Below are 14,549 nucleotides of genomic sequence, written 5' to 3'. Positions count from 1 at the left end.
TTCAAAGCTGGGCCTTTTTTTTTAGCTGCGCTCGCTCTCATCACACAAATCAGAGCTAACGACTGTCAACATGACCACAGGGGCCGCGTGGCAGGTGTTGAATGAGCCGTTCCAATGTGACCTCTGGCCATGTAAACAGCACTAAATACAGGGCCGAGCCTCCTCCTCCTCCTCCACGGCGTGTAGGCGAAGATGAACACGACGGCGTGCCGCTCAACAGCAAATGCCGCTGCATCCAGTTTGACTTCTTCTGTGAGTCACTTCAAATGAGCCTTCGGCAGAGGTGGTGCAAAGTCCCTCCTGTTCAAAGGGAGTCTCTGTGTGAACGTCTCTGCTGAAAGCGGCTGAGCAGAACGAGGTCGGGGAGTTTAGTCGCTCGGCCACGCCTTGTCGCGGCCTTTTGAAAAACAAAAGCCCTGGTTGAGTATGAGATGGTTAGCAATAACCGGATCACCCCACCCTGGTGGCATTAGGACATTTATAGAGTTCCTCGTGAGGAGGAGAAGGTGGAGAAGAGGAAAGGTGACAGGAAAGAGAGTGACTGACTATAGTTTGAGCTTTAAGTTCAGAGATATTCTGTAAGCAATGTTATATATTTTACCAAACGTGTCTATAAGGTTGAAAATTGTGTTTGGATAAAAGTCCAAATATATATTCAAAAGAAATATTCATGGTCTATTTTACTCTAGAGAACTAGCTCTATAGAACCAATTTCAAATACAAAGTGAGACCAGAAAATCACGTTGACCGAGGTAATAATTGTTTCCCATTAACTTCTATATACAATCAGACCGGTTTTTGCAGCAGGTTGAGTATACAAGTTTAAGACAATTTCACTTTCACTTGTTTGCTGTCTTGCTGGAACACTAGCTTTACTGAAATTACAATACATTCTGATTTAAACATATTCAAATTCAAAATAAGATATCTTGGGGGAAAAGGCAAAATATAGCAAGTTAAAAAATGTCTATTGTCTTAGTATAAAAGTCCAAATATATATATACAATATATATATCTTTAAAAAAAGAATATAGCGGTGTAGCAGTGATGAAAAATGTCATGGATTTGAAAATGTCATGGATTTTTTTTTTAAACATATAGGAAAATGTCTTAAGAAATCCAAATAATAGTGGGTCAATCTTAACTGAAAAATAAGTTAATATGTTAATATCAATTTTTTATTATTATTATATTTTTATATATATATATATTTTTTTAATATATATTTTTAATATTTTCACTCTTTAATTGCCTGTTTTTCAAATTTTCTTCCTTTTTAATATTTTTGGATGAGTAGCGGAAATTGTGCAAACAGGAATGCATTTACATTATTATATTCTTGTATAATTCCGATACCACAAATTTGAGATGAAAATACGCATAGATGCCGAGTGAGTATTTTTCTCCATCGGGACGTTGCTGTTATCAGCACTGTGTAGTAACAGTGTAGGTTAAAAGTATCCATCCGCCCATCCGTGGTCTCACTTTAACCACAACTTTCCCTCAACATCGACCCCGGGCTGCAGCAGTAACCGGACCGGTTTAGCATTAACCACGTGCTGCAACGTTAACTGCAACAGTTCCACAACGTTAAACACGTGTCAGGATGCAAACAGCACGAGCTGCTGCCTCCGGATCCTCAGACTCCAAAGACTCTAACGACCGAGGGGAACATGAGTACGAGTCGGCGTGCACCTCTCCGGCCTCTGCGCGCGCCCGCGTTTCGTTTCATGTTTCAGGGCTGACGACGTTTCTGACACTTCCATCACACGTGACGTGTATCGGTGCATCCATGCGTTAGAGAAGGACGGTACTCTGGTGATTATCCTCCTGAGAACGTCTGTTCGCCCGCATGACCCACTGTACAAAGAGTCGAATCGATTGGAAAGCGCTTCACCGAACTCGCCGACTCCCCGAGGGACATTTCAGACGTTCTTATCTGAACACGATCTCACCAAAGCGAGTGCAGACAACGTGACGGCAACTCTTTGGAAAACTCAGCTAATGGAAGCAGTGCATCCAGCGTCACGCTCGCTGTGCCTGATCGCAGCTATTGTTTTTAAACGTTGATGGATTTATGTATTTTAGCTTCTATTGACTTTTTATCCTGTTAACTTATTTGTAGTGTCGTCACTTTTTGACTGTTTATTGTACTCGTCTTCGTTTTGCTCTCTGCTGATGTCTCTTATTACACTTTCTGTAACTGCTATCCTGCACATTTTGCTGCCGTGGGATTAATAAATCTAATTTCACAGATGGTAACGTGGGGTTTATTCTGGGAGCTGTGGGTTCCCTCTCGTCGCGGGTTACGTTGGCTGTGATGATCCACCTGCGCAACAGGAAACAAAACAGCTGCCGACTCGTCGTCGCTGCTCCCTCTCACCAGAAAAATCCCCGCCGCGTGGTTTTGTTCACACGTTTTTCCTGTGACGCTACGTTGCTTTGCTCCCGTGCATCTACAGCGTACGGAGCTCATGCCACCCGTCTCCAACGACATTTAAACTGTCCTTAGAATAAAAGCTAGATTTGTAGAATCAAACAATTCAGACAAACACAAATTTGCGACACACTTCATGGCTTTTGTCTGTGTGTAGATGGAATGTGCGTTTGAAGCCGCGTCCCAGCTTCTTAACCCTTACTGAGGAAAGTCCTCTCTGATGTGATCCAACCTAATGAACCCAAACACCCGGCGGGATCACACGCACAACCTCAGTCCAGAGGCACCGGGGGGCTACCGGCGCTCCATGGGGGGTACACACGCAAATTAAAGGCCCGTTTTTATGGCCTCGCAGGCTTCTGCCGGGTTTTCCCCCTCGTAGCGACGCCCTCGGGGCAGCCGGGGCGATACAAACGGCTGGTTTTTCCCGTGGCGAGGGCAAGAAGCGAGCACACCTGCCCTCCCCTCAGGCCTTGATCATGGCAGGCCAGGTGTGTAACGAGACGGAGAGTGTCGAGAGGTCGCGCACACACACACACACACACACACACAGCATGCACAGCAGAGGAGACACACACGCAGACAGGAGACGTACTGCATCAAACACAGCGTGTCTGCATGTGTACGGTAGCCTGTATGTGTGAAGAGAAACACACATTCCTTGAGTGCTCACACTGACATACATGAACACACACACACACACACACACACACACACTATACCTACAAGTGCAGACACATTGATGCCTCCCGACATCAGAAGCTTAGCAGGATGGAGGTAGTGGGGGTCTTACTGGATTTCACTTCATGTCTGGTGGAAAGAAGCAGTGATACTACACAACTCTGTGTGCGTGTGTGTGTGTGTGTGTGTGTGTGTGTGTGCGACAGGTAGATCCTCTGCCTTAGTAACCTGTGTCTCAGACTGGCGGGGGTACTTTCCACATCTAGGGTTACCCTGCAGGTTCCAACAGGTGTGCTGGCCGCCCACCACAGGGGTAAGAAAGCCATTACACCAAAAGATGTGAGTCTGTTTGTGCGTGTGTGTGTGTGTGTGTGTGTGCGTCTGCTCCATTTCTGCTATGACACATCAGAAGGAGGGGGGGGGGGCAGGATTAATGTTACAATGAGCCGTCGTGACGGTTGCTTTTCTTTGAGCTCCTGGCTGATCTGCTGATGTAATCACATGCATGCTCGGTGTTGTTTTAAAAAAAAATAAGTAGCCGTTAGAACTTTGTGAGATTCCTTCCCTCTGGTGCTTCAAAGGGATGGAGGATAAAACCCACAGTTCCAGTTCTGCGTGAAAGCGACTGAGAGTCGCTTCTCTCGTGGGACAGACGCCATTCCTCTTGTTTCCCGGTGAAGTGAAACCCTCTGAAACCTTCACGTGGATGAAGTCAGACTGAATGGAAGTGAATGGTGTCTCTGCTGAGCCGAGTGGGGGGATTAATTCTATAAAGCCTCATATTAGCGTCAGCTGAACTTCGGTGTGCATTTCTGCACAGGGAGAGAGGGAGGACCGGGTGTTGCACCTTATCTCCTCCAAGTGAATTTACTTTCAGGAAAGAATCGTTTTTCCCTGAGAGAGGAAAAGCAATTAGGACGTAGAACTCTTTCAATGCTCAAACTGTGTGTGTGTGTGTACGTTTTGACTTGCGAACATGCACAATGTCAAAAGTGAGATGCAGATTGAGTAAAATGCTTTGATCAAACAGGCGGTTTGCTTATAGAAACTCATGTCTCCTCGCGGTTCAAAGGTCGATTCTCCGGAGAAGTTAATGAAACACTATGAATGAGAACAATGTGCCGTTGTTATGAGGAGCCGATCCCTGCAGGCTCACCAGACACTATTCCCCCATCACGTCACATATTCAGGTCCCATGATGCAGCGGGGCATCATGTCCCCGCAATGACTGTGGAAAGGTGAGGAATTATCAGCTCTGAGAACACAACGATATACAATTCTGAAAATGGCCGAATTCTTAAATTCTGATGTTTTCATCTGTATTTGAGAGAAGAGAGAAGAAGGAGGACGAGGTGGTGACTCACGCCGGAACCCGCTGAACCCTCTGCGTTCCTCTTTTGTGGATCCACAATGAAACCTCCGGCCGTGGCAACCGATGTGTTTAAAGCCGTGTTTCATAATGACATCGTATACGTTGTTTGTTTGGACAAGCATTCTCCTCCTGACCCGTTAACCTCGCGGGGAAAGAGCTCGCCGTCGGGCTCTTCAGCGGGTTGTTCCCCTCGTGTTTTCTCTCGTGTTTTGTTTGGAAAACCTCCAGGTCGCGGTCGACCCGCACATGTGGGTTAGCATGGAGGCGAAGCGCTTTATTCTTTTACGTTCTTTTTGCATGAGCGCCCTCCCCATCTTCGCTGTTGCAGAGAACTAAATAAATACCACACGTGACAATCAACACTCGGCTTCTGCTGTTTAAAACGGGACCAGATGTGTTCGCGTCACGCGTGAAGCCGACCTGATCATCTCAGAGACGCGAACGCACACGCAGCCTTTGTGTCAGTGAGATGAAGGCCTCTGCTGAGTGACGGGCAAAGAAAAATGTAACACAAAAGTCACGTTGCATCAACACTCGCTGTCTGAGTTGCACTTCTACATATTTGTATTTGAAGACGTTGTTTGACTGCGTCTAGAAATGAGGAACTCGCTAAAGGTTACTGAGTTAAGATCCCGCGTGGCTTTACTGGTTTTCTGTGTGTGTGTGTGTCCTTGTGTGTGTGTTTGAAGCTCAGAAATGCAGAACGCCCCCCCCCCCCTTTCAAACCTGCAGGCATCGTCTGTGACTGCCACATGCCCCGGCGGACGGGCCGTCATCTCATGTTACTCCGCCGTCTTCGCCTCCACTTTGAACCTGATTCAACTCAACTTTTCCAAAAACAAAGCTCTTGTGGATCGGGGGGATGAGGGGGGTGGGTGGGGGTGTGTGTGTGGAGGGGGGTGGGGGGGGTGTGTGTGTGGAGGGGGGGGGGATGTGGGGCGGCAGACACGGTCCTGTGTGGCTGATCCCCCGGGGAGTGATAGGTGGGGGTCCAGCTGGGAAGGACGAGGGCCTCTTGTTGGAGCCTAATTGAAATGAGGTGTCCTGCTGGACCCAGAAGGCTTTGAAGTAGTTTGTGCAACGGTCTCGTCTCTCCGTCAGCGTCTCCGTCGGACGCCGCGCGCAGACGCTACGCCCGGGGGACTCACGGGGACCCCATGGGACCCGCGTTATCGTCCCTTTTTGCGTAAATAAGTACGCATGGACCCACCTTGCACGTGCAGCGAAAGAGGCCCTGGACCCTCACGGAAGGGCAAGCGAAGCCTCCCCCCCCGCGTGCCGCCGCCTGAGGCCTTTCTGAGTATCCGCTCGGATTCGACGCGCTCGCCGTGTAATCCTCTAACTGGGTGCACGTTTCCCTGCTTTCATGCGTCGGTCAGAGCTTACGACGGAGGCAATGGAGCGTTTCTTTGCAGAGTCGGATGATGATTAATTGCGGTCGGATGAAAGTCAGAGGTTTTTTTTTTTTATTTCCCTGCGAGGGGCCCGTTCTAAGCCCCGAATGTTTGCGCTCGCCCAGCGTCCCAACAACCCGGTGTAATTAGCTTGATCAAATTCAAAAGCACGTACATGCCAACGTGTTCTGTGGAGGCCCGTTGCTTCCACGCGGGACTTTTTCCACATCCCTGGATTATGAAGAAAGGCCTCTGAAGAAGCACGATGAGCCTTTTGTTTTGGGTGTGTTCTGTTTTTTTTTTCATTCATGTCAGCTGCAGCTTTGCAGGTGTGTTTTGTCCCGTAACTGTTAATACCTCCCGGTTCAGCAGCGTCTTCTGATGTCAACTCCTAATTTTAAGGCGTAGGTTGAAATAAAGACGGATTTCAGGATTTAAGGCGTTTGCCCAAACAGTTTGGTTACTTAATCCTTAATACCCATAAAAGATTTCAGCAAAGGGATTTTATTATAATAATATTTTATTATTTTTTTAGGTGAGATCTTTAGTAAATCTTTATGTTCACAGTCTACTGTCGCATTTTGTTTGTTTTTGTTGTTTCCGTGGTCACGACTCATCTCGTAGATCTCGTAAAAAAAACGTTTTTTTTTAATAAACTCTGTTATGAAAGAATTGGAATGAATAGAAGGGAAATTCACTCCCGGGACCGGCGCCCTTCAAAAAAGTGCGCGGCCACAGTTTGGAGTCCGGCTCAAACCAAGGACGCAGACTCGAGCGCCCGACGTCCGCTGAAGCCGAGCCTCGGCTCGCGTGTTCAAGCCGCCTGGCTGCATCCTGACGTAAAAACACAGACCGCCGTCATCACAGGCCCACTACCAGTCTTCCCCCGTTTAGGTCGTCGACTTCAGAGGCTGAACCGCCTCAGCGACCCGAGGCTCACTCTTCATTGGCGTCAGTCCTTTTTATAATGGAGCGCGTCATTCTCGCCGGCCACAGGAAAGGCCGATACTCCACTTTACTGCACCACAGATGAGCGTAGCAGAGCAAAAAAAAAACGCCCGATCCACCCGTACAGATGTTCTCCTCAGACCACGCCCAACGCAGGAAGCCGTTACAGAGCGAATCAATCAGTGGGCACTGTGGAAACTTGGGGGGGGGGGGCGACCAAACCTCCATGGAAAGCTTGTGGAGTGGCACACGGCCAAGATGCACTACGTAGCTTGTCCCAAATATAAATCCATTGCAGGCTCTTGGAAACGTGCGTTTTCAGAAAGACGAGAACTGGGTGGAAGTGATTTTCCCGATTTTGAGGGTTTCAGATGTAAAGCAGAAGAATTGTCAGCGTTCGCCCTTTTGTTTGCCTCAAGGGGAAACGTTTTCAAAGTTCGCGCCCATCACTTTAGTGGCAGTAATCCTCAAACAACATGCGCCTCATATTTTCCAACTGAACGGGGTATAAACTATTTTGACTGTTCTCGTGGATGAAGACGAACATCGCGAAGCTTCTTCTCGGCATGCAATGTTCCGTTGCGGTTGTTTGTTCCCCTTTTGAAGGAGTTAATTCCTTGCAAACGCAACGTCCTGTGTTTATTTTGGACCTGCAGCCCCTGTGATTTAGTTTCATGTGGCCTTCGGGTCCCATTTGAAGCCACACGTTTTATTGCTGTGTGGCCTTTTATTTGCAAAATGCCGGGACGGAAATGGTAACAGACGCTGTGGGATCTGCCATCTCTGGAAGTTGCGCCAATACGTTTAAAAAGTTTATTTTCCACAACAGCGATCTATTTCAGGAGGATCGGTTGCTTTGCGTGAGTGAGGCTGCAACTGTGTGTCTGTCCACTCTTAATTTAGCATCGTGCATCGGCAAGCTGCATATTGTTTTTTCACTCGCGGCTGCCCGCTCACGGACCCTCTCCCGGTTTATTGCCTTTTTTCGGTTTCGGCCGACGAAGCCACTCGTTACGCTCGTGTTTGAATATGGACTAAACCTTTTTAGAGACGCCGTACAGCTAACAGAAGTCAGCCAGTCGTGGGTTCAAACGATTCCATCACGCAATGAGGTGTTTCGCAGAGACGTGCACCTTTCTCGCTGGTTACGAATTTCCTCCCGTCGTTGACTTACATGTCACATGTCACTGCCAGACGTTGACGTGGCGTCGATCCAAAGGAGAACCTTCGGTCTCTAGATGTAATCTATCAGAGGGAAAACGTTATTCCCAAGCGCCCTAAAGTCTCAGGAGTTGAAGCCGAGTGAGTAATTCCTCCACTGCAGATTTACGATGGCACCTGTCTGTTAGCATAAGTGAAGCGCCCCAGCAGGCTCGGGAATTCCCTCCAAATCCAGCCCCTGAATCCCCGCAGATCATCAGGCACTTTGTTCTTGCCATCTGCAATCCCCCCCCGACCATTACGCTTAATGGCCTTCTTAGCTTGCTGCATTACGCCAAAGCCGGCCCAGAGAACAAAGGCCGCTTCAAAAGGCACGTTTTCATCCACGCTCGGTTTGTGTGTGTGTGTGTGTGTGTGTGTTAACACGCGCTGTGGAACTTGTGCGATGCTCAGATAAGATAAAGAAGGAATAAAATCCCTTTGTGGGTTGTGGGTGTGCGTCCCGTCTGCAGTGGCACTGAGACTTTTTGAACAAAGTCGTGTCAGGAGATTGAAATCCAGACTCGCCTCCGGCGAGATGAAGCTCATCAGTCGGTCTCCTCAGTTCACACGCCGTCTGTTTTAATATGGAATCATAAGACAAACACACTCTTTTTGCTCACTTTCAAGCCTTGTTTACTCAGTTTTGCGTGTAGTTAGCCCACATTCTTTGTCCCTGGAGGCCGGCATTGTTTACTGTCTAGACACACTCGCTCTTTGTGTCTCTGTGCGTCTTTCTCAGTGCGTACTCATGAGGTCTTCAACCCACGAGGTTGAAGACCTCATGAGTACGTGGATCCGCGTCCCAGCTCGGGCCTCTTCAGGTTCATTTACTGTTATGAGCTGATGCAGCAGTTACATGCTGTAAATACCTCACTGTGCTCTGCGTGTAACGTGCTTCTTAGTCAGTTAATTGATACCCAACGCTGATTCAAACTGTAAACCATCGAGCTTAAACAAATTGAACAATTTTAATCAATCGTTTCACATTTCCGCAAAATCGGGGGTTTGAGGCTTTTGTCTTTTTATGGAAAGACGTTGTGATGAGCATTTTTTTCGACATTCTTTAACAAAGCAATAAAAAAAAAGATTAATTTTCCATATGGCACATTTCTTAATGTAACGGCTTCAACATTTCAACACTGTCGCCCAGCCTGCAGTAATCTGCTGCTGTGTGTGTCTGTCTGTCCGTGATCCTCTGCAACGCAAATCTTCACACTTCCTTCAGCCTCAGAGCGATTTGCTGCCAAGGACTTGTCGTGCTTTCTGAATTGACTCGTGGAGCCTCGCGTGGAGCAGACAGCCCCCCTCCCGGACTATCATCATGTCCTGACTGCGATTGAGACGTAGCGGGAGACTCGCCGGGCGTCAGCCCAACATGTGCAGGGGCATCTGCTTGTTCACGGCTCGGAGCCATACGCCCGCAAACACACACACACACACACACACACACACGCACACACACGCTTCCCCGTCCCCGGATGCTGCGGCTCGTGGACTCAGTCGCAGGTGACATGTGACACGGCGGGAATTGTGTTTCGCTGCCGGAATGAAACGCCACGTCGAGGCGCTTGGAAATAACGTTGCGGCGCCGCCGCAGTTTGTGCCCCCAAGTCACCCGTTTGCACTTAGCATATGGTGGCCTGTGGTTCTCGCGTTCCCTCGATTCCCTCAATGATGTCGAGTTTTGACATTAGGGGGGTGTGGGGGGGGGGGGGTGTTAAGAACAAGCCTGGCCTCAATACAGCCGACAACCGCCTGGAGTTGTTTGTGTGCAGAAAAGGAGCGTTTGGGTTGAAATGGGACTCCGTGCGGCGATCCCTCTCTTCAACTACTTTGAAGACGAGGCTCCGAAGAAACGCACAACTCGCAAATGTGAAGGACACATTCTAATTGCATTTGTTCTGTTTCAGCAAAAACAAACGTTTCCCAGAATTTTCCTGATTTCAAGGCATTCAAGGGGCATTTTCTATTTGCTCAAAGGCGTCAATCACACACGTTTTCTGTCTTTCTTCATATGTGATATTGTTTCATGATGAAAGATCCCATGTTAGTTTAAATGTTGAAGTTAAAGCTAATTAGCTCACAGTCAATCTGTCATCTTTCCTTTGTTTTTCTGCAGTTTCTGAGCTCCGCTGCCGCCCTTCTCCAAATAGATTTTACTGCATCACCCAATGAATGCGTCCCAGTTATAGGATTTCCCCAAAAGGGAATGATCACTTATGCAGAGACCAGGCTCCGGTTTACAAGGACCGAGATGCTTCAAGTTTGGTTTTTGGGTTTGGCGGATTCTTAGGTTGTTTGTTATTTTTGTGCTTTTGAGGCTTTGGTGGCCGAAGCACGAGAAACATGAATGACGGGCGTCCGCTGTGGTTAGAAGACAGGCCTCGGGTTTGATTTACCAGAACTTTTCATCTAGTGCTGGAGATGATTTTTTCTTCCTCTTCTTCTCCTGTTCAAACTGGAGGAAAATAGCAACCAGTCCAAAGTAATCACACCAATCACGTATGCAGGAGAATACGGTTATAATCCATAGAATGAATCAGTACAGGACTTATTGGCCTTCGGCATCATGGCGCCTTAAACCTAAAACCTTTTTTTCTGTTGACCATCGTGAGGCAAAACAAGTCAGACTTGATGCAAGTAAACACGCTCAAGCCTCAATCTCCAGCTTCAAGTCGTTCTCTTGACTGAGAATGAGACCATAACTGATGGGAAAGATGCACGAAATGGGTCAACGAAACCCAAACTTATTCACAGTAATTAAACCGCTGCTGCTTTCCATTATTTCTCCTTCTCTTTTTTTTTTTTTTGCTCTTTAGAGATAAAAGCTGAGCAACGTTACAATAAACATTCCAGGGGGTGTCAACCACCCGGAGCCTAATTAGAGACCCGGGAGGCCGAGGGAGACGGATGACTGCCGTGTCTGTGTGTGTATGTGTGTCTGTGTGTGTGTGTGTGTGTGTGTGTGTCTGTGTGTGTGTGTCTGCTGGTTACGTGCTGCAGGTGGCTGGATGTAAACGTTGGCTTTTATCTTGGCTTTGAACACATAAGCTACGGGGCCTCCACAGGTGTGTGTGTGTGTGTGTGTGCATGTGTGTGTGTGTGTGCACATAGGCCCACAGGCAGTCATTTGTCATGGGGAGACCACCTCAACAAAGCCTCGCCGGGGTCCGAGTGTGACACCGCGATGTGCGTTGTGTGTGCAGCCACCAATGGCGGCACCGACGCCGATGTGGCCGATGTGGGTCTGTCAGCTGCGTCGGGGAGACTAATTTGCGTCGAGTCACTGTGTCCCGTCCCCCTTCCCCACCTCACCCATAGGAGCAGACGTTAGAAGTTGTGCGTCAATGTGTGAGCGCCGCCACCGCCGCCACGTTTAGTTTTTTAATTAAAGCAGTGGGACAAGCGGCGCGGAGGAGGACGATCCGGACAGTGACTCAGCGTGACGTCATGGAGGGAGGAAAGAGACGTCCGTCCTTCTTCTTCACGGTGGACACGTCCCCCAAATCCCCCCCCCCGGATTCCGCTCAGAGTGGGAATTTCCATCCTACTCGTCCTCGGTGATCGGACGCTGTGAGCTTCCTGCTTCCGTCCCAACCGGGTGATGAGAAAGACGCTGACTGTTTATTTCCACCGAATAACCGACTGTGTTTTCATTGGAACTGCGTTTTCCTCCAGCTGGAACTGTGACTGTTATCACTGATACGTCTTCCGTACACATTCTATAATTGAAGTTTTGTTTTGTCTGTAAAATGTCAGAAAGTAAGAAACCAACATTTGAGTCCAAACTAAAATCCGTAGTAGTCGCATGCGCTGCTCGCCGTCCCGTCTGCGCGGCGTCCTGAAGTATCACAAAGCTGCTGGTTGAGCTGTTAAATGTCATTTTTAATGCTACGAGCCCCACAAATGAATCTACGTTCGGCCTTTTGTTGCATTGAAGCAGCCGCAGAAATGTCAACGCTGGATTAAGAACAGACAGAAACTATCTCCAGGGTTTTACACACCGAAAGGAGAGTTTTCTGTTGCGCGTGTGTGTGTGACCCCTCACACCTTCACACTCCCTCTCAGCTGAGACTGAAATGCTAAAAGATTTGAGAGGCTTACGTACAAACCAAAGATCCTCCCGGGTGCCGAGACGGAGAAAAAGCAACGCTCAGAGAGTCTCGGCCACCAAGTAGAAAAATGCAGCATTAAAATTCAGGGCCAGGAAGCTGATGTTTGCTCGAGAGAAAACAAGGCCGTGATATAGTTCGGCCCCCTGAATATGTGAATTCAAAGCATCTGGGCCGACTTCTCCTCCACAACAGCTCATTGGCAGGCAGCTCAGCGCTGCCAGACCGCTTCCCAGCACATGGCGCTGTAATATTCCACCCAGCGACCTCCCAATAACAAAGCAGGGCAAACGCACGCAGGCGGGAGAGCGGCTGGAGGCCCGTCGTTTGTCGGCCGTTATCTCCCACCCAACGGAGAAAAAAAGGGCCGGAAAGGTGAAGCAGAAAGTAGTTAAGGTCATGTGCGGATGTGGCTCCTTTTATCTGTAGTGAGAGAGAGAGAAGAAAACCCAGCAGAGTTACAGTAACTCCTGCAGACCAGGAGGAATGCGGCCGGGCAGCGTGTGCGGACGTGCCCACAACGTGTGATCTCACATCAAACGCACAACGAAGACAAAGGAAGCCACCGCAAAACTGATAAGTGTTCCCGGGAAGACGGGAGGCGGCGGCAGAACTGCGGTTGCTGTCCGGCGCGAGGCGCTTTGTGACCAGCACGCGGGCTGGTCACACGTCGCAGGCTCAATGACGGGACAGCAGTGGCTCGGGCCGCTGGCGGTGCAAAAGCTGTTAAGGTCCACAGTCGTTGGGCGGCAGCACCCTCGGGGGCCCGCGTGCACGTAGAGCCTTCTAGCGATGATTCATGGTGAGCGGATTGTCGTGCGGTGAAATAACCGCGTCTTCCCGTTTATTCGCGTATAATAATACAGAGAATTCCAGCTTCTCAAGGGTGTGAATATGAAGCAAAACGTAGAAAACACACTTGTTAGAATAATGAATTGATAATTAAAACAGGGGTTAGTTGGGGCCCCTCACCGATAGATTTACAAGCCAAACGTACACAACAAAAGTAATAGTATTGTTCCTTTGTGTGCTATTGTATTGCATCATTAAAAGTACCACAGTACTCTGATGCACACATTCATATAGACTGGTTACACTGATGATGTGGTTTACTCTCTAAAAATGTAAAATTTTATTATAATGGGATACATAATGCGCATAATGTTGTAGTTACTTTAGACCGACTGCTTGTTTCAGAAAAGGTTAGGCATCTCTGCAAAGTCCGTATGGTTAAATTACAATAAATCTCTCTTAAACGATCTTTGGCTGTAACGTAAGGGAAGTTTTTACCATCCGGCATCTGTGAAAAGGGCACACGTCACGCTGGATTACTCGCCCGGTGCTCCCCGTCTCAACCCCGTCGGTTTTGGCAAACTAAATAAGTGTCGGGCCTTGTTTTCCTCCAGAGGGGTGAGCTCATACTACATCTTCTATTCTTAGGCCGCGCGGTGCTGCAGGGAAACACACGAGGGCGCTGTTCACGCCGAGGACCAGACTGCTGACACACACACACACACACGCACACACACACACACACACACACACACACACACACACACACACGGTGAACCAGTTTCAGCCAGAGAGAAACATAAGAAAAGCTTTGATGGACACATCTGAAGTACAATTAATATTAAAGTCTCCACAATCAGCAACTATAACCATAAAAAAAGTCTTGTGATTCCCCAAAATGATGGCGAGGGAGTCGCTTCTACAGACAAATGAAAAAATGACCAGTTTCTTTGATTACAACTCCAGCTGCACAAAAATACGTAAGTGTGATTTTATTACAGATGTATTGGCTATGTGTCACCTCTGGATCAGGTGCAAATCCTTCTCCCGCGCCCGCTCCTCCACAGCGGCGCTGTTAAAATGATGCGTTGCCTTCGTGTGCACTTTAGCGTTGAGCACATGTCGCTGCCCGCGGGGGCTCCAAACGTGATGGACCCCCCCCCCAATTAGATTTAGACCCCAAGATAAAAAGCAAGTCAATCCTCCGGTTTGCATGCAGCCGCGTGGACGGCGCCCCCCCTCCGTGCACGCCGGGTGCTACTTGTGGAGCGAGCACTGCAAAGTGTTTATCAAAACAAAAAAGCCCCAAAAACGTGATTTGCGTCGTCTTTCCCTCATGCTTCTCTGATGTTTGAAAGGCCCAGATGTGCACGGCTCTTCATCTTGACAGATGTGCTCCCCACACACAAGGTTGACTTATATTACCCAGAGGTCACCGTTGCAAACACAAAAAAAACCCACATATAAGACATAGAATATTATAAGCATTTTTTTTTTTTGCCAACAGAGCCTCTCCATGACGTTCAGTTGACACTTTATTAACCTGCTGTTCATCGAGTCCAGCCTCCCTCCTCCTCCCTCCTCCTCCCCCCTCCTCCCTCCTCCTCCTC

The 14,549-nt window shown here is 48.5% G+C and overlaps 1 protein-coding gene across 1 annotated transcript in view; it reads left to right on the top strand.

The window, feature by feature from the left end:
* Nucleotides 1–14,549, top strand: part of kremen1 (kringle containing transmembrane protein 1) — a 53,844-nt gene that overhangs the window by 1,440 nt on the left and 37,855 nt on the right. The gene's annotated exons all lie outside the window — the stretch shown is intronic.

This window comes from Gasterosteus aculeatus, chromosome 13 (assembly GCF_964276395.1).
Source record: "Gasterosteus aculeatus chromosome 13, fGasAcu3.hap1.1, whole genome shotgun sequence".
Lineage (NCBI taxonomy): Eukaryota > Metazoa > Chordata > Actinopteri > Perciformes > Gasterosteidae > Gasterosteus > Gasterosteus aculeatus.
Note: the sequence above shows the minus strand (reverse complement) of the source record. Positions and strands in the feature narration are given on the sequence as shown.